Consider the following 18,701-nt stretch of genomic DNA (forward strand, 5'->3'; position numbering starts at 1 on the left):
CCACCGCTCTTTTGCTGCTAGAGAATCTCAATCCTTGGCTTCTTCAAACATGGGTTTTCCAAGTGTCTCAAGTACCAACTGGACTGTTCTCCAAAAATCACTCACTAGCACTCCTTACTGGTAAGAACAGCCCTTTCCCCATTGACAGCAGTGGTAGAGCAGGATTATGGTTTTCTTTAATTCACTTGGACACTGGAGATCTGCAGCTTGTTCCGTGTTAACCCTTGAGTATAGTTTTGTTTCAAATGTAATAATTCGGGGAAACAAATTGTGAGCTGCTTGATATAACCAAGATAGAGAAGGGTAACCACAAAGCCTCAGTCACTGGTTAGAACGTCTATTTGGGCTGATGTTCCTGGTGAGCTTCGGAGATGTGAAAGCAGAGCTAGACATACACAAGTGTGCACCATCCAGAAATGCGAGCTGGATCAACACTTCAAATTCCTCAAGTCTTCCTGTCTGGTTTGCAATCCGTGTGAAGCAGAGTTATGCTGCTTTATAGCCAGCTGATACTCTTAGTAACCTCTGTGGTGTGTCTCCAGCCTAACCCAGCTGCTCCTCTGGCATTTCCATGTCTTGGAAATAATCAAAACATAATCACACTGGGAGGATAACAGCTGATAGATCACCGTGTGTGCTGCCCCACTGCAGTGTGTGCTCTATACACCTTTCACTTGGAGGGTGGCCATGGCAATCCTTCAGAGCCTGTCTGTCAGACATTTTCCCAGGAATCATTGCTTGCACCTAATGTAAGTAATTTCCCAAATGGAATCTCAGTGAGTCTCCTGTTTACTTGTTTGTTCTGCACAAACTTTTCTTGTACACCTACATTTGAACCTTGGTCTGACTTCAAGAAAGAGACCAAATGAGTCATCTGCGGTCACAAAGCAATCAAGTGGGGATTTCAGATGCTGTGTCAACTCACCAGAGAAACCTATATAGTTTGCATCTTTTACGAAATCATACTTATATGGACAATTTTGGGCTACTTGATACCTTTTCTAAGCCCCAGGACACTGCTGTAAAAATATCCCCAAGTATTCACCCTGCCTGGCTTCTTCTTGTGGTGATGAACGAAAAGGGAAATCTCTTGATCTTGCTGTTGTGTCCGTGTGAATGTTGTACATTACATGCAGCAGGTTATTTAAGCTTCTGCAGCCTTGTGCACTACTGCTCTATAGAATCGAAGGCAGGTTGCCTGTCTGTGAAGGCAGCTCATAAAGGACAGCTGAGCTGCTAGAGTCTCTCTGCCAATAGCTGTAGGACATAGCATCCATGGCTGATCAACCAGCACTAAAAGTGGGTTGCTCTTGGTGATGTTTACGAGTCAGCAGCAGCTGAATTTTGGCCAGGAGGAACTGGACATTGCTTTCCTGGGAGCAGACAGAGCAGTGATTGGAGGACAGCTGCTGCAGTCTGAGAGCAGACCTTTGCTGCTGGCAGGGATCTCATAGCACCTCCTTCTACTCCTCTAGGATCTTGCCAGATCTCTTGCTTCTCCAAGGCAGCTCACGAAGTGTGACTGTGGCTGATTCAACAGCGTAGGCTTGTAGCTGTGCCGAATAAAGTCACACTCAGTTGTTCAACAAAACAAGTTTTCTTAACATAACCTTTCCCACTAGTGGATACATCTCAGTCACTTCTGCAGTGAGGGAGATCTGTCACTTGCAAAATGTACACAGTCCATTTTCAGGTGCCCCTTCAACACGAGTGTGAAGATAACCATCTGGACCATGGACTGATATGGAGCCACTGGCACCAAAAAACATGGGTAGCCATTGCCTACAAGTCAGCTGGAAGACATGATGAACCAATGTTATCAAACAGCCTTTTGTAGGAACTGCAGTGCCTCATGTAGCATTTGCTTCATAGTCTTTGTGGTAACTTGATTTCAGCTCCGTCTTTGTCATCGTGGGGTTTTGTTCTGATTCACTGGTCAACCATAGCGGTCTCCTGGGCTTTTGGAGACTAGTGAGTTCATCTGCAGAAGTTAACATTAGGATATAGCATTGTGTTCTTGAATACCATGACATAAGCTACAAGGGCTGGTATACACTCCTTGAGAGGAATTGTTCTTATATGCTCTGTGCCCCCAAGGTGAGCAGGAATTTCACAGAACTGTAGAATCATAGAATGGCTTGGGTTGGAAGGGACCTTAAAAATCATCCAGCTCTGTTCAGCTCCTTTGTCCTTAAGGATAGTGTTCCAAGGGATCTCATCTACTGGGTCTTTAAATAGCTCAAAGTTCATTCTTCAGAAGGGTCCTAACTTTGCTCTTTGCCAGGCCCATATTCCTCGAGATCACAAGCTCAACCAGGGAGTGGTCACTGCAGCCCAGACTACCTGAATTTATAACAACATTTGCTTCAAGATGTATTTAAAATACAAGTTCCATAAAAGATACAAGTTTTGTTTATTTATCATTGGTGGTTATAAAAGGGTCATGTTCCTTTTCCATCAAACAGTAATTTGGTAGCTGTCTTCAGTCTCCACAAGGGCAGATCTACCTTTCTGAGCCAGGAACAAGTGGCAAGAAACCTGTGCAAGAAATGCAGAAGGAGAGCAGATGCTCTGTGCAGTTGGTACTCCTTCTGCTAGCTGTTGCCCAGTGTTTGTACACCTGGGCAAACATGGACCAGAAATTCCACCTCCTGGGTAGCAGCTCAGGGCAGGGATGTCCAGGATGAGCCTCAGTTACATTATGAAAGCTGTACTTGCTTCCATCATCTCTCTGAGAAAAATGTGTGTTAGGATGACAGTGAGTGCAAAAGTGAGTAAGTGTGTAAGCATGAGGCAATACGAAATGAGGTTAAAAATAGTCTGTGCTCTACTAAATTAGGTGAAAGAAGCATGGCTGCTCCTTTGATATAATCCTGCCTTCCAAAATGACAAAGTGGGGCACTGACAGCAATGTGGGAGCAATGGCCACAAAATAGTGCCCAGAGCTTGTATCCCTGAGAGACTAAATACTTCTGGTGGTGAAGCATGACACCTAGGATAAAACCTAGGGCTATACAGCTTCAGTAAACCATTGCTGCGGTCAGTAACACAAAGGCTTTAAAAAAGAAAACAAACACAGCCTTGAATCCAGAGCTGCTCGTGGCTTCATCCCACTGTCTCCCTTCCCTGATTTCCAGACACTGCAGCGCACATGGGAGAAGCTTTTGTTGTGCTGCCCAGAGAAGTGCCACTTGTTTCCCCGAGAAGGGGTTATAGCCCAGCAAGTGTTTGGGGGCACAGGAGCAGCACTGTGTGCAGTTGTAGCAGTCTGGTATGGCTGTGGGTTTGTCCTCACTGCTGGATGTAAAGGCTGAGAGTCCAGAGGCCCTGGGGTTGACACAGTCCTGGCTGAGGACGGGAGGCTGTGACAAAGTGGTGGCTTGCTCTTCCTCACCCTTCCCACAGATCCTGTGCTTGTCCCAGGATAGCTGCTGAGCAGGAACAAGTGGAATTCTGCAGCCAAGTGCTAAATGTTTTGTGCTATTGCCTGATTGATTTTAAACTGTGCTTACTTGGCAACACGCCTCTCAGGACTTGTTACATAAGATTAGAGATGTTTTTTCCTAATGCGGCACTGTGCCTTGTAAACCCATTGTGCGCTGCTGGAAGCTTTAAGGGTCTGTGCTTAAAATTGGAGTTTCAGCAGCGTTTGACACCCCCCCCCCCCAGCCAGCAATGCCTCCATGCCCCCATGGCCCAGGCTGGGATGGTGCTGTGATGCACGTTGTCTTCAGCAGTAAATCACCGCCGTGTGCAGTGATGAAGTCCCAAGTGTTCGGCTGCTGTCCTTCTCCTCAAAGACTGGCTTGAGAAAGGAAGAGAAGTCTGTGTTATGTGTATGTTAGTGACCTCTCAATGTCTTTTCAGACATTTCTTCAGTTTGGGGAGCTGGTGCTTGGTTGATTTTTATATACATTTTTTTCAAATGTCAGGTGACTCTAGGACCACTCCTGGGTGGGAAAAAGCATTGCAGAACTCCTCCTAGGATGGAGGAGACATCCATCCTAGGATGGATAGAGGAATATTTCAAATCTTTGTGTGATCACAGTGTTGCTCAGCTTTGAAAACAAGCAAGCAAACAAACAAACAAAACAATTAGAGAAGGAGGAACAAATCTCCTTTGTCAACACCACACCACTAGCAGTAAATTTTGCTCAGTTATCAAGAATGCTTACACATATTTTTTAATTAAAAAGGGAGGAGAGAAATAAAACCATGTAACCATGATAAGGTTGTTGTCTTGCCAGGTTTTCAGAAGTAACCTCTGAGGAGACTGAGAAATGAGAAAGGATGACTTCCATTTCAATGAGAAAGGATGCAAACATGGCCAAGTTGCAAACGGCACCTGTATTTTGTGAGATGGGAAGAAACCGTCTCTTCCAGAAAATAATGTGCTTTTTATTCTATGTCTTCACAGCCCATTCTTAACATGAAGGACCAAACATCCACTCAACAGCACATGCCAGTCATTCAGCTGTGAAGGATGGTGGAGTCCCTCAGCCAGGTCTTGGGGAACAGATTTTTGCTCTGCTCAGCACCCAGACTGAAGTACTCTGGCCAGATGAAGGTGTTGACAGTGCAGTCCTGAGACTTCATCCCTTTGCATGGTTGCAAGGAGGAAACAACATGTTCCTCCCTAGTCCCTGCAGCCTACCGCACTGTCTGTGCAGTTCTTTCAGGTTTGTAAGTCCAGGAGGTCATGTTTGTGGTAGGTAGAATACTGCTGCTACCAAAGACAGAAGACTTGCTGCTGACCTGCTCATCTACAGTTTTCCAGTATTAATCTGCCTGTGTGTTGACAGTCACATCAAAGAATGAATGCTTCCTGATGGCAGTGAAGGATTGTTTTTAATTTATGCCATGTGTAACGGCTGAAGTAAGAAGTTCCCTGACACATTTTCCATTTGTAATTGGCTGTTATCTCTAAGGGGAGTCTGACTGGGAAATTGCAACCTAACAACATTATTCTGAGGGAGAAGAGGAAGGGACAACTCCTTTCCTGCTGGTAAGAGAGAGTTGGTTTGTTCAAGAAATGTAGTAGTAAATAAGGAGATTTCTTACACTTTTCTCTTTAGCTCATTTCAGCAACAAAGGCTGGGGCTGACTTTGTGTTTAAGCAAAACATCAACCTCAGCTCTGTATGCCACCAAATCTCTTACAAAAGGTGAGAGAGTAAATATGCCTAGGAACAAAAACGGGCTTCTGTTTCTTATGTATACTGAGACACGGCTTGTGAGTACAATGGGAAGACTTGACATCTGGATGTGACCTAGGTATGTTGATGTGAACTCCCTGAAACTCCTGTGAATGCTGTAGCTAGCTAGCTAGCCTTTTCAGCCTTTCTCTATTTGAATTCAGTGCAGATGATGTGCATGTTCAGCCTTACTGTCCCCAGGAGAGCAAGAGAAACTCCCTCCTGCACAGTGCCATTGCCACTGGTGTTGCTATCAGGATACCTGATGGAGAAGTGGAAGCAGTCACCAAAGCAAAGGAGGTAATTGTTTAAGAATCGTGCCTTACCCAGATTGGTCCCTTCAGGGTCTGGAAAGGAGTGAGAACTGTTATTCCTTCTTTCATCCCTGCCCTGTTTTCTTTAAGCACTGAAGAGTTTCTTTCTCTACTGTATCATTAGATTAAGGGTTAGCTTCTTGAGAATGCCATTATACATATGGTTAAGAAGCAACACTCTAAATAAGGAACATTGGGAAGGAATCTTACACACATCAGCCAGTATTTTCTAAGTTATCTCAGTGTGAGAAGCCAGGCTGGGCAAAACATGTCTGTTGAAACTTTTTATTAGGCAGTAAAGTCATTGTTTGGAATTAAAACTACCCCCACCCCCCACTCCTCTTCCCATATTTTTTCAATATTTTTGGTCCTTTTTTTTTAACAACACATGCTATATTCAGCAATAATATTTTCAGTGCAGTTATGTCAAAAAAAAAACCATAAATATTTAAAATAATAGGACTCTACTGGCTGGAAGTTCTGGTGAGGCCTTCTGCTTCTTAGGGAACAGCTCCTGTACATTTTTATATAGTAACTATTTTCATTAAGTATTTAGAGGTCATCTGCATTTTATACAATTATTACTGGTTTAGAAAAAAGATCTGTGTGCAATGCCAGCCATGCAGTTGGCCCTGCTCGTCAGTAGGCCACTGACATACCCAAGTGACTGGGGTGAATGCTTGACATGACTAATGGAATGGGAAGACAGATGAACCCAACTGGAACAAGCCTCTGAGGTCCCTGATGGTGGCAGCTCACTCATGCAGGGGCTGCAGTGTCTGATTGATTCCCCTGCTTGGCCTGAGTCACAGGGAGACAGCCCAGGGCTATCTCGGCTGAGCGACATGACCCCTCTGGAGGAATGTTGCTGGGGTGACCTAGCTGAAAGGAGGCTTGCATGAATAAACTGACCCCATCAGCCCTGCTGAGATGGTCGCTGACGTCACCTGAGACAATCAGAAAACCCAAACCATTTTTTCCTTCCAAAGAGAGAGCTGAGACAAATTCAATGGCCAGCATCAGATATTTTTGAACACATTGAAAACATATTTTTTTATTATGATATTTTTATTATTTATTTATGATATTACCAGAACCAGGTGGCATCCACCCCAAGTTCTAAAGGTAATAAAAATGCTCAGCCATTCAGTCTAGTGTGCTCTGACTGCATGACTGCAGCTTCACCCCAGAGGAAGGGAAGGGACAAAATATGTTTGCTATATTACAGAGGGGAAGTAGTAGCCACAAGAACAAATGAGATATGTCACAGAAAATTCTACAAAACATCATGTCCTCAAATCTGTTAATGTTCTTGGGAGGATTCTGGATAACAGGGAGTCTTATGCTGTCTGTGTTTCTTAAAAAATGTAGTAGGCAAGGTCCCTCCACAAAGATCCCTCATAAAACTTGACAAAGAAAAATTGGATCAAACATTGTGGATTCACAAACAGCTAAAGGCAGGGAGTAAGGTTCTGTTTTCACAGGGCAAGGAGATTACTGAAGATGCCCCCCTCTCTTCCTCATTCCCCTGTGCTACCCATCATATTCATAAGGGGTCTGAGGAAGAAAATGAGTGGGGGAATTGTAAAGACTTCAGGTGATGCAGAATTACATAGGATGGTGTAGGATGGTGACTGTGATTAAGTGAAGAGTGGTAGAAGGGTCTCTTGAGTAAGTGGTCTGTAAAATAACAAAGGAAATTCGATGTCAACTGGAAGCTAACATGGAAATGTAAGCTTTACAATATATGCTTACTGGCACTAATTTTTCTACCAGCTTTTAACACTCACCATGCAAATTTAGAGTTACAATAAATAGTATATTTCTCTGAAGATAAGAATGTGGTATGTAGATACCTCTTCATTCTCCATGGCCTGGACTAGTGTACTTCATCTGCTTCAGCCCTGGGTATGGGGTGCAAGGATCTGGGAGCAGGGCAGTGAGCTCAACTTTAAACATTCTGCTCTATCTGGGGAGAGTGGTGAGTAGAGTATAAATTATTGCTGAGGATTTTTTTTTTCCTCCCAAGATGATGAATCAACCCAGTCTATTATGGGGGAGGATACAGAGAACAGTGGATCAGACTGCACATCTCTGCTCTACTCCCTTGGTTCCCTCTGCCTTTCCACTCTCAGCAGGGATTTCATCAGCTGTCCTGCTCCTGTACTGGTAAGAGCCTATTACATCCCTATTCTGTACCAATTTGCAGCTAATATACACTGCCTCATCCTTCCAATGATGAAATTTGACCTCTTCAGCCTGAGATGACCCCCATATATATTAGTTCTTCAAGTTCTTGGCTCGATCTTTGATAGGTTGGTAAAAGAAGAAACCTTTCAAAACAGGGAGGTAGCCAGAGTGAGAAGACTGTTTTGTCTGCAACACTGCACACTGAATGACACTTAGTTTTGAGAAGTTTGAGAAGAGGGTAAGTTTAAGCATTAGAAAGAAGACCCAAAACTTAATTAAGAAATTGCTTTGCATCATCCTGCTGTTGTGATGTCTCCTGCTGCTGGCTAATTCCCTTCTCCTCAGCACCCGGAGCTTCAGGGGAAACACAATTTCTAAAACACAGCTAAATTACATCAAGACTGCAATGACTTAAGAGTGCTACTGCCTTCCTCAACGTCAGATGTCTTCCCTGTCTATCAGTCTTGTGCTTCTATTTGCAGTGTTTTGACTTCCCAGCACAAAGTTCCAGGACATTACAGGCTCGCCTTTATGGATTTCTATGGACCTGCTAAAATTGTTTCAAGCTGCCAATCATTTCTTGCAATCTCATGTGCCCCGTGGAACAGGTTCTTCAAAAGGCAAAGAAAAGCCCAGCCTGCCTTTTATCAATACCTTTCTTTTGTCTGGGGTCCATATACACCTCATGAACAGTGACAAATAAAACATTCTATCCGACATTTTGGCTTTCATTTTCATTTAATTTACTTGTGGTCCTACAGCTCCTCTATTATTTCTGGTTCTATTTTTTCTATAACATCCCGATTACATCAGCTTTGTCAGTACAGCATGCTCACGTATCTCGCACCCTGCCAATTATGTTTGCCCTAACAAATCTCATGAGCACAGCCTGTTTCTTGTGGTAGCAATAAAACAAATCTCCAGTCTTCGTTTAAGAAGTCATTTATGGTTTTCCACATTCTCCTTAAGAATTTTAAAACGTATTTATATATATAATTTTCCTCATGGCATTCTCTTTTGCCCACTACACTTCACTAGGTACATCATTTGTTTTTTTTCTAATGTCTCTCTCCAGCAGGATTATGTTTCTTCACCAAAGTTTCAGCCTGTCTGTTCTCTATTGTTTACAAAGTTATCATTAAATGATCCTGTCATATCTTAACTTTGCCATTTTTTTTCTCTCCATCTTTCCCAGCGATATGTAGCCTGCTCTTGCTTGAGTACATGGTCATTAACATACACGGCACGGCTGCTGCTGTTGTTATTCTCATTATTACCATAATGGCTAGGGCCAGAAGAGAGAAGCAGCTTTAGGCATTGTACAAACACAGACAATCCCTGACACAAAGGAAAAGCTCTAGTGATGCTCAAAATAATTCTGAAATCATTCCTATGAGTATCCTACTCTCCCTTTAAAATATTAATTTTTATCCATTGGAAAGCCACTTCCAAAGGGGATATGTTCAGCCCTTCATTTTCCTGACAAAGTTGACTGTTTTGCATTAGCTTTTCCTTCCATCTCATTTTCCAGGTAGCCTTAGTGACGACATTTCAGCTACAACAGGTGAATCCCCACAAGACTAGAAAAAAAAAAAAAAACTCTAGCACTTGCTGCAGTTTCCTACGTCCTTTTGGGAATCCAGCCACATATTAAGTGCTAAAATAACATATGGATTCCAGGCTTTTTGAGAAACCTAGCCTTCGTTTCCTAGTTGTACAGTTTTCTGCCTGTGCCTGTAGTTGTCCCCCATCCCCCTTCCAAATAGCCCTTCTGGACTGCCTTTTTTTATCATCATTTTGTTCTTGCGATCAGATCTTCAGACTGGAAATGTGTTTACTTCCAGCCAGCCACCACTGGCCAGTGCTGCACAATAAATCAGCAAGTTAAAAGTCATGCACTCATTTTGCTTGATCCACTGTCAGCGCAGGGACATAGTGCTGAGCCCAAGTGAACAGGATATAGTCTGCATTTTGACAGAGTGCCAGCACTCATCTGCATTGGAGATCAAAGGCAGTGGCTGAAACACAGAAATAGCTTGTAAACAACTGGGCTGTGCTCATTAATACTGATTGATTACATAGTTTCCTTTCTGCTTAATTCATTTGTGAGATCATCAGTATTGAGCCATCCTGTGGAAGTAGAGAAGAGTCACTGTGCCATAGAGGAACCTGATTTTGGGCCTTAGGTCTTAACATAACATCAGGGTAGAAGCCAGGGCAGATGTGAAAGCAGCTTCAACAGGCCTACAGCTTAACCAATAAAACATGAAATATAGGTTGTGCATGTTTCCTAAGCTTGGTGGTTAGAGGACAGAGGAGCAGGTGAGAGCTCCCTGGCTGATTCCCAGTGAGACAGGCACTAGACCAGGAGATCCTGGTCCATCTGTCAGCAGGGTTTTGGTACTCCATGCTTCCCAAAACTTGGCCTCATCCTCCCTCTGCAACACATTGCCCACTTACAGAGCAGGACAAGGAAGTCTTCACATTTTAGGAGCAGGAGGAGGAAAGACACAGAGCTACAGACAGTCTGTGAGGAAAGCAGGCTAGAGAGCTGTAATGATAGCATACAAGACATGCATGTGAGACCAGTAGTGAGAGGGGTCTTCATGAAGATCCCCAGGTTCTTTTGTCCAAAGGTAAGTCTTTTGTGAGGATACTGCAGTAACACCATTTGTTTTTATTGTCTTGCATCATCATGAAGAAAGGGGAGGACTCCAGGGTGGTGAAACCTTAGGATGTGGAGTCTCCAAAAGCTGGGCTCTGTCCCTGGCCAACTAGTTGGGGAGGTATTCTCTGGCCAAGAAGCTGCTTTTCACATATGTAGAATGGTGATAATGTTCCAAGCTGGTACTAGAAGGCTTAATTGATTAATATATGGAAGACACTATATTAACACAATGTTATCATCACTGGAAAATAAGGAAAGGCTAAAAATAGTATAGTACATTTTGACAGAGTCTTTGTTATTTTCTTTTTATGTTCAATTCTTTTGAGTCTGTCTTCTTCCTTGTTAGGAAATCCTAATTAACATTTTCATTACCATTGCATTACAGGGTCCAGGTTTTGGTACTCTGTGGACAGACACTAATAATTCAGTCCCCAAATGAGATGGAGGTTTATTGGTATGGGGAGTGTTACAGATATACCAGGGAAAACCCTGCCCTCAGTACACTGAACAGAGGCAGTGGAGGAGAAGTGACTTTGCTATAGTCAGAGTGAAATAGGTCAATAGCTGTCCAGTCTGGTATATGATATCCACTATCACTATACATATGTCCTGGTGGAGAAGAGACACATATGTACAAATAGACATGCTCTTATTTGGGACCTGGCAGGGAAACTATCTGTACTGTAACTATAACAAGGGTTGTCTAGAAAAGGAACTTTTCATGACTGCAGCAAGACAATCTTCCCCACCCTCCCATCCCCTCTCATAAGGTGAGACAGGCTTTCTGAGATAAACTGACCAGCTTTTTAATACTATAACTGTTCAGCAATTTGGACCAAAGTTCTTAAATTGTTTTGGAGTTCTACTGAAGCAACTCTAGGGCTGAAGGCATGCACTGAGCACTGTACCCCCAGAACTCCCCATGCCCACTTCTGTGTGTTCCCATATGGGCTGATGGGATGGCTGTATAGAGGCAGGAAAGGAGCAGAGTGAGTAAATTCATTATCTGGTTGCTCCTCCATGAAGCATGAGAACAACCAGCTGTATGGGGTCAATACAAAACATCAGTCTCTGTATCCTGCTTCCAACAGTGCCAGCATTTGATGTTCATGGGAGAGTAGAGATGGGGCAAATAGAGAACCATATTTGCCCAGTACATTTATTTTATAACAAATGTGTCTGAAAGTCTGTGTGTACAAATGTTACGGTAGGAGAGGGGGTGTTCAGGGAACAGGACTGTGGTCCTCAGATTGAAGAGTGGTATGACAAAGTATGTAGATGTGGGGAGAGAATAATCATGCCTTCACCTTTTGTAAGGCAAGGTGTTAGCCATTCTAGGAGCCTGCCTAGCTGAGCAAGTGCTAGCTCAAACCCTGACACTGTAATTCCACCGATTCAGGGTCTGCTGATGGTTGAGATCCCACTGCAGACCCTGCTTGATTTCCATGTCCGTTCTCCCCAGGTAGGCTGCAAGCAGGGGGCAGGCCTAGCACCTTGCTAATTCTGTTTGTGTCACTAATAGACATGAACCTAGATTAATGGGCTTGAACACATAAAGGCTGAACATGTGTCCTGGCTCCCCTCTTCCAGTTGGGGAGGAAAGTCCATAATGATGGCATGGCAACATTAGTTAAATCTAAACTAATTAGGCTAGAACAGAGGCTCAAGCACTGTGCACTAATCACCAACATTAACACTGCCCCTCAGTCATGGCTTTGACATATTTCCAAGTGGCAGCATGAGGAATACAATCCCATTTTGAAGGAAAAGAGAATTTAGCAGCACGGTCAGGGACTGTGTGGTGCCACATGCCCTTTGGGCCAGGCCCCTGTTTACTTACAGTGAAGATGCAGCCCTAGGGGCTCTCGGGAGCACAAAATATCAAGGCTCAGAAGGCAGTCTTTATTGCAGCAATTGAGAAAACCTCTCCCCAGTTTATTACAGCAAACGCCTCCTGACATTGAAGTGCCAAACAGAGCTTTGGGCAAAACCTGTGATGAAGGAGGTTCGAGGGTGTGAGGCTCCTTCTATTCATTTTATTCCTACTGTAGCAAAATGACAGTGTCAGTAATGAGAGCTGTTAGTACTTGCATGAATGACCTGTCTTCATCAGACAGACAACAACACGAAAGTTTTAACAATACCATTAATAATTATACGTGGGCTGACTTATATGGGAGCCTCCCACCTCGCATACCCTGCCGAAGGAGCTGTGTGAAGCAGAATTGTCTGTGCATGAATTAATCACTGTATGAATCTCTGTGGCTGAGCTTTGTTCTGCACGTGGTAGCACACACTAGCTGCTTATTGAAAGGCTAAAAACTTTTCTCACTCCCCTTCAGATCCCAGCAACTCGCTTGGTGATACTGCAGAATACTAATGCAATGCTCAGCTGTCACCTGGCATTCCCGACACATCAGAGGACTCTTGCACCAAAGTACCAAACTCCGTGGGGAGTGGGTGAATGAGTGGGTGGATAAAAATGATCAGGGAATCTGTAATTCCGAAGTTCGTTTAAGATTGGAAACACAGTTTTCATTTTTCTTGCTTTGCTCTCCTCTAGACATTTGTAAAGGCACTGAATTCTTTCTGAAAACAAAACCTGCTTTGGTGCTTCTGAAAGCTCCCACTTCCAGAGTTTGTTCTTTTCCTTAGTTTTTACAGGCAAACACAACTACGATACAAATGAATGAAACTCTGCAGAAATATAGATGTCTCCAGTGACCTGAGCTTTAAGCTTAAAAGCCCTTTGGATTGGATATAAATGCTTTTGCCTTGGCCACAAATTGGCTTCTGCAAGAACAACAGAAGATTAAGCAGCCCATCTAAACCCAGGTGCATCTTATAGTGATGATATAAATTAGTTTCTAGCGCTCATCCAACTCTTAAGACTGTTGAAGCTTAAACTGAAGCTGAGTGTAGTCTTTATGAATCAGGTAGCATATTTCTCAGACTCTAACTACACAATGGCAAACAATAGTGCTTTGTTCAATACCTTTAGCTGTTTAACACTTAGTACTAAATTATACAGAGGCAAACAAGCTGGGCAGGAGGACAGTTGTTCCAGCCCAGATCAAGGCTTCCCAGGCAGTCCTCCGGGCTCCTGGAATTTGGCATGATTCTGACTTTTTCCTCTACACAGGGGTGAAAACAGCTAAACTGCTCAGCTTTCCCAGGGCATAAGTCCAGTAACAGAGTGGAAAACACCCCTGTGTAGAAGCAATTGCAGTGCTAGTTTTCCAAAAGCAGCAATTACCCTGTTGGATTTCCCTTTTTCTGCTTGTTTTATTTGTTATTTATCTGAGCTTTGCTTTGTTTTCTAATTGCTTTCTATTAGCATAGCTAAGGATTTCCTTTGGGATACTACGTTGCAGCTGGTGATCACTATGTATGTTATAAATGGTGCGGGCTGGATTTCTGGTTTTGCCCATTCATTGTATTTCATGTGTGACTGCTCTTTCCCAGCGTTTAGAGCTAAATGGTAAGAGTAGTTCTGACTGCAAAGCTTGCAAACTGCCTGAGCTCATGGATGGAAAGAGCCATGTGGCTCTTTGCAATACAATAACAGCCACGTGTACTGAAGAGGACCTTTCCTTTGCTCTAGGCTCACACTACAGGTGGTTTCTTAGAGCAGTGGCCAGATGTTCTTTGAGCCATTGCCCTCAATATAGAGCCTAGCTTTCCAAAACTGGAGCACAGACTGGTATCTGGAGCGTGGTCTGCACTCTTGACCATCAACTGGTTTATGTTTGACTTGTCTTTGATATGTGCAAGCAAGATGAAGCCAAAAAACATATGTTTTAGACCATCTTTTGCATAGCCTTCTTGCACCCCTTTCTTTAAATTGCCTGGCTGCTTTAAGAAGCAGGGTGAGCTGCAGGAGAACTGAGTGAACTGAAGATAAGTGACTGTGGGTTTTACCAGCCTCTGGCAGTGGAGGCAACAGGCTCTGCATATTTATTGATTACAGTGTGCTTTACATCCTAGGAGGGGGTATTCAGAGCTAATGGTGGGTGTATTTGTTATGTCTGGTTCAGAAATCAGAATGAATAAATTATAAGCAGTGGAATGCAATTGGACTGCTAACAAGTTATTTTGACTTGCTTCGTAGTGAGAGGAGGGAGCCCTGCTGAGCTGTGAGCTCTGCACAGTTGTGGAAGGGCTGTAGATGTGGGAAAGATCATGCTGGACTTAATCACTGAACCTGTAAGTTGAGCAGCTGGCTGAAAACATATCCTTCCAAACCATGCATGTAGCCTTGATCCACCAGAGAGCACAGATACACTCAGGTTGTGGGCCTGGTGAGACGCGGAGCTGGGCAGCACCTTCCCATGTCCATCCATGGTGGCCTCATACTGCACACAGATATCCCTGCTCAATACAAGTTGTGCATTAAAGCAAGTAAGAGGACAACAAACAGGAAGAGGGCTCTTGTCCATTAGGAATTACCTAGGCCACCCCAACTTAACTCTCCTGGATTCACAGTTTCCTTTTAAATATTTTTGGTTGTGCATACTGAGGGTGCTTCTGAAGCCATCCTCCAGGCAGAGCTGGTTTCCTTGGTAGACAACAAGGCTTGGGTGCAGCCTGAAGGCATAAGTTCAGTGCCCCAAAACTGCCTCAGATCTGACAATATCCCACATGGCACAGCCCTGTCTTGCCAGTGGCTACTCTTCAAAAAGTCAACTGCAGCCTTTCCAGTGCTTCTCTGTGGGCTCCCTCCTTGCTCTCAGGAAAGAGCAATTATTTGGCTACTGATATGAACACCATTGGCATATCTCCTCCCTGCCTCAACGCAGGACCAAGACTGGTTGGACATTTTACTGACTTCATCTTACATTTAGTCTTTATTCAGCATTATTATTTGTCAATGAAATGAATAACTAAGGCTCTGGGCCCACTGGGAGTCTTGATAATTATTTTAGTAGGTTTGGTTTGTTTGTTTGTTTGTTTTGTTCCAGCATCTTTTCCCAAAGAAAAGAAACTCTAAATCATCTGTAAATACAGGAAACTTGGAAAGGAGTCCTTTATTTTTATTTTTTTTCCCCTAGCTTGGCTTACATGAAGAAAAAAGTGCTTCCATTTGGATTACAGGCACAATTTCTAATCTTTCTCTCTGCTGTGGAAAGATTTGCTTGGGGAATACAAAATATTATATACCTACTGTTTGTGATAAATTTAATCCTCTCTCCAGCAGCAACATTAGGAGCCTAATTTGCATTTACAACAAAGTCTAGATAACAATCCTTTCACTGCAGCAGCATAAACAGCTCCTCATGTGAACGGCAATCAGGCCTAGTGTGTCCCTATAGATATTGGTGGACACTCATGACAAATAAGAATTCATTTATTTACATCTTCATTTTGCTAAAGGTGTGTGGTGGAATTGTTCTCGTCACACCTGAAGTTGGAAGGGAGGCAATGCTTCCACCTGGAAGCAGCAAATGGGAAGGTGAATCAAGGTCTCTAGAGTCCTACGGCTCTTTCGGGGTGTAGTGGTGACTTTTCTCCATGACTACTAGGGTAGACTGGAAGAAAGTGACCTGGTTTGTTTCAAGGGGTATTAAAGCCAGTCAAAGAATGTTTAGGGACATTAAAGTTCGTTGGAAGAAAAGGCACCAGAGCACTTCACTGTAGATGGCAGAACAAACTTATCCTAGAATGGTCCAGACAGATTATATTTTCCTTCAGAGCAGGATGAAGCAGTAGGCTATTTCTTGGGGTCTTGCTACACAGATTACCTCTCTCTGCCCCTGCCCTTATGCATCACCTTTGACTTGATGAAACCCCTTCCCCACTGGAAAAAAAACAACACCTTGCACTTTGCTGCCTCCTTGATTCTGTGGGTTGCTAGCTCCTGTGACTGTATGATATCCTACCTGTTAGTCTGTGTTCAAGGAGTCATATGGTTGAGTAAGAGCCATGGGTTTTATTCCTTTATGGCATTGCATTTCTAGCTCATTTGGCTGCAGGCAACAGTTTGACATAAAAGCCCTAAGGAAAATGAGAAGATACCAACATTTGTTCTGTCTTCCAAACCCCTGTTTTTAAGCTAATTGAATTTTGGAGAGCTGACTTCTGGGTTTTGCACTCCTGAGGACGGTAACTTCATGAAAGTTTTGTTTGTTAGCTGATGTTATCCAGCAGAGCTTCCCCCAAAGCAGAACAATGAAAGGCAATATTGAGTGTCCTGGAAGCAGCCTTTCTCTTTGAGGAAAGTTCTTGGGAGAAAGAGAGCTCAGAAATATCCAGGCAAGGCACTGCAAGGTCAGCACAAGCTTGGTGCTAAGTTCTACACCTGCAGAAGAAGGCAGACCCTCTGCACCTGTCAGCCATTTAATAAGCACTGATGGCTTTACCTGCCATCAGCATCACACATCTTCACCTGCAGCCTTTTCTCTCTCGTACTCATCCTCCAAAAAAAAAAAAAAAAGGCCCCAACATCCCCCTCCCTCTGTTCTATTTGCTTCATATAAGATATTTTCTGCCTTGACTTTGTATCATTTTTGCCAGTAACTGGCAGAAAGTGAGTCACTCTCAGCAAGCTGGAAGGAGGCCAAGGGCAGGCAGGAGAAGGGATGTGAATGCTGTTTTCCCTGCTGTGGCAGACCCCTTCTGCTGTGCTGCTGGTGGGTAAGCACTGCTCTTGGCTCTAGCGCAGGGCCATATGGTGGGAAGTAGGTGGGAAAAGCCTTCCCCATCCAAAGAGAAGCCCACTTCTGTTGTGTGCGCTCAGGAGGTGGTTCCCGTCCTCACTGCAGCTTTTCTCTCCTCCAAGAGAGAAACGCTACCCTTGTGCAGCAATGGGGCCAGCCCTTTCTCTGCAAAGACGAGCTGCTGAATTTTGCAGGAGAGCCTTGGTTTGGTCCCATACAGAGACAGCAGTAGGTGGTGGATCTCTACAGCCCTGCTTCATGGCTCACCATCTCCAGCAGGTCATGGGCAGGGAGGAGAAAGGTGGTCCCTCTCCTGCTCTGGAAGCACTTTATGCTCACAGAGTGCTGGGTCACTGCCTGAGCCAAGGCAGAAGGAAGCCCTGAGCTCTGTGCTGTGCTGGGAGGAGCTGGGCTCCGAGGAAGTGCTGGAGGCAAGATCTGTCAGGAGAGGTAATATTTTTTATGGGAGCAATTCACAGAGGTGGATAAAAGGGACAAGCTTTAGAGCTCCCAGGTCCTTCTTCATGGCTGAAATAGGAGCAGCATGAGATGAGCTGGGGAGCTGAAATGCATAACTCTGGACACTAAACATCACGGGCTCTATAGAGATATTGGTTTTACGGCACATTATAATTCTTATCCCCTCCTCTCAGCTAACAGCTTCATGTTCCACAGGCAGTAAATTACCTGCTGCTCTCTTTTTTCTCTCCTTCCCAGAGGACTGAATGACTTTTTTACCTCTCCTCCTGCTAAAAACATCCCTCCTCCACTCACTGGATACCAGGTACCTTTTCTCACCCAAGGTGTCACCAAGTTAATTAATCAAATTAAACTCTGAGCAACTGTTCTCAGTTTGTATTTAGTGCTGCAGCTTAGGTATGTGTGCCCAAAAAGCAGCTCCTTTCAAGCCGAATATATCAGTCACATTAATAAAAGGTACTGTGCTTAAGGCAAGTCAGTACTGCTGTATAAAGTAGGTGTGCTGGATTCACAGTCATACTGGGAACTTTTTCTGGTTTTCTGGCATACACAGCTGCTGTGCAACATTTGAGCTGTGGACTTTTGGTAAAGGTGATTTCTCTGACACCCAGGAAACTGTGAGTTGGTCCTGCATTGCAAACAGTGCATAAATGGGCTCATTTCCAAAATCAGGCAATTTGAGCTGCAAATTATTACTACCACCAGGGGATCCACCTTAACTTCCAACTAAGGGACCTACTTTCTGAGACAGACAAATTAAATGCAGAGCATCCCTCTTGTCTCTTACCAGCGATGGGACTGTGAGCAGCAGGGGGAGGCTGGGGTCTGAGTGACCTCCCAGCCTGCTTGGGAGGATCTCTCCCTCTCTGCTGGGAAGTGTAAATAGTGTGAATCTGGGCCTCGCAATTGCTAAAAATAGGTCTGGTTACACAGGCAAGTGAATGCCAGGGGACTGTTGGAGCCTTTTTTGTCAAAGGAATGGCAACAGTGAAGTTTCCCAGCCTCTAAGCCCACGTCAGCAGCTCTCACTACAGCTGGACTTCCTGGGGAGTCTACAGCTCTTTGTGAGGATGCAGAGAATCACAGAATCATTAAGGCTGGAAAAGACCTCCAAGATCATCTGGTCCAACCATCACCCTACCACCGATATCACCCACTAAACCACGTCCCCCAGCACCAAGTCCAACCTTTCCTTAAAC

At 44.1% G+C, this 18,701-nt stretch overlaps 1 long non-coding RNA gene across 4 annotated transcripts in view; it reads left to right on the forward strand.

Moving 5' to 3' along the window:
• Window positions 1-18,701, forward strand: part of LOC106044732 (uncharacterized) — a 43,008-nt gene that overhangs the window by 11,552 nt on the left and 12,755 nt on the right. The window contains exons 4-6 of one of the 4 annotated variants that reach the window (XR_007169029.2): window positions 4,418-5,494; window positions 7,538-7,677; window positions 7,824-8,622. This is a non-coding gene — a long non-coding RNA (uncharacterized lncRNA). Of the gene's footprint in view, window positions 1-4,417; window positions 5,495-7,537; window positions 8,623-18,701 lie in introns of those variants that run through there. The other 3 variants (XR_007169028.2, XR_010830064.1, XR_007169027.2) reach the window with 3 other exon arrangements.

Source organism: Anser cygnoides, chromosome 3 (genome assembly GCF_040182565.1).
Source record: "Anser cygnoides isolate HZ-2024a breed goose chromosome 3, Taihu_goose_T2T_genome, whole genome shotgun sequence".
NCBI lineage: Eukaryota > Metazoa > Chordata > Aves > Anseriformes > Anatidae > Anser > Anser cygnoides.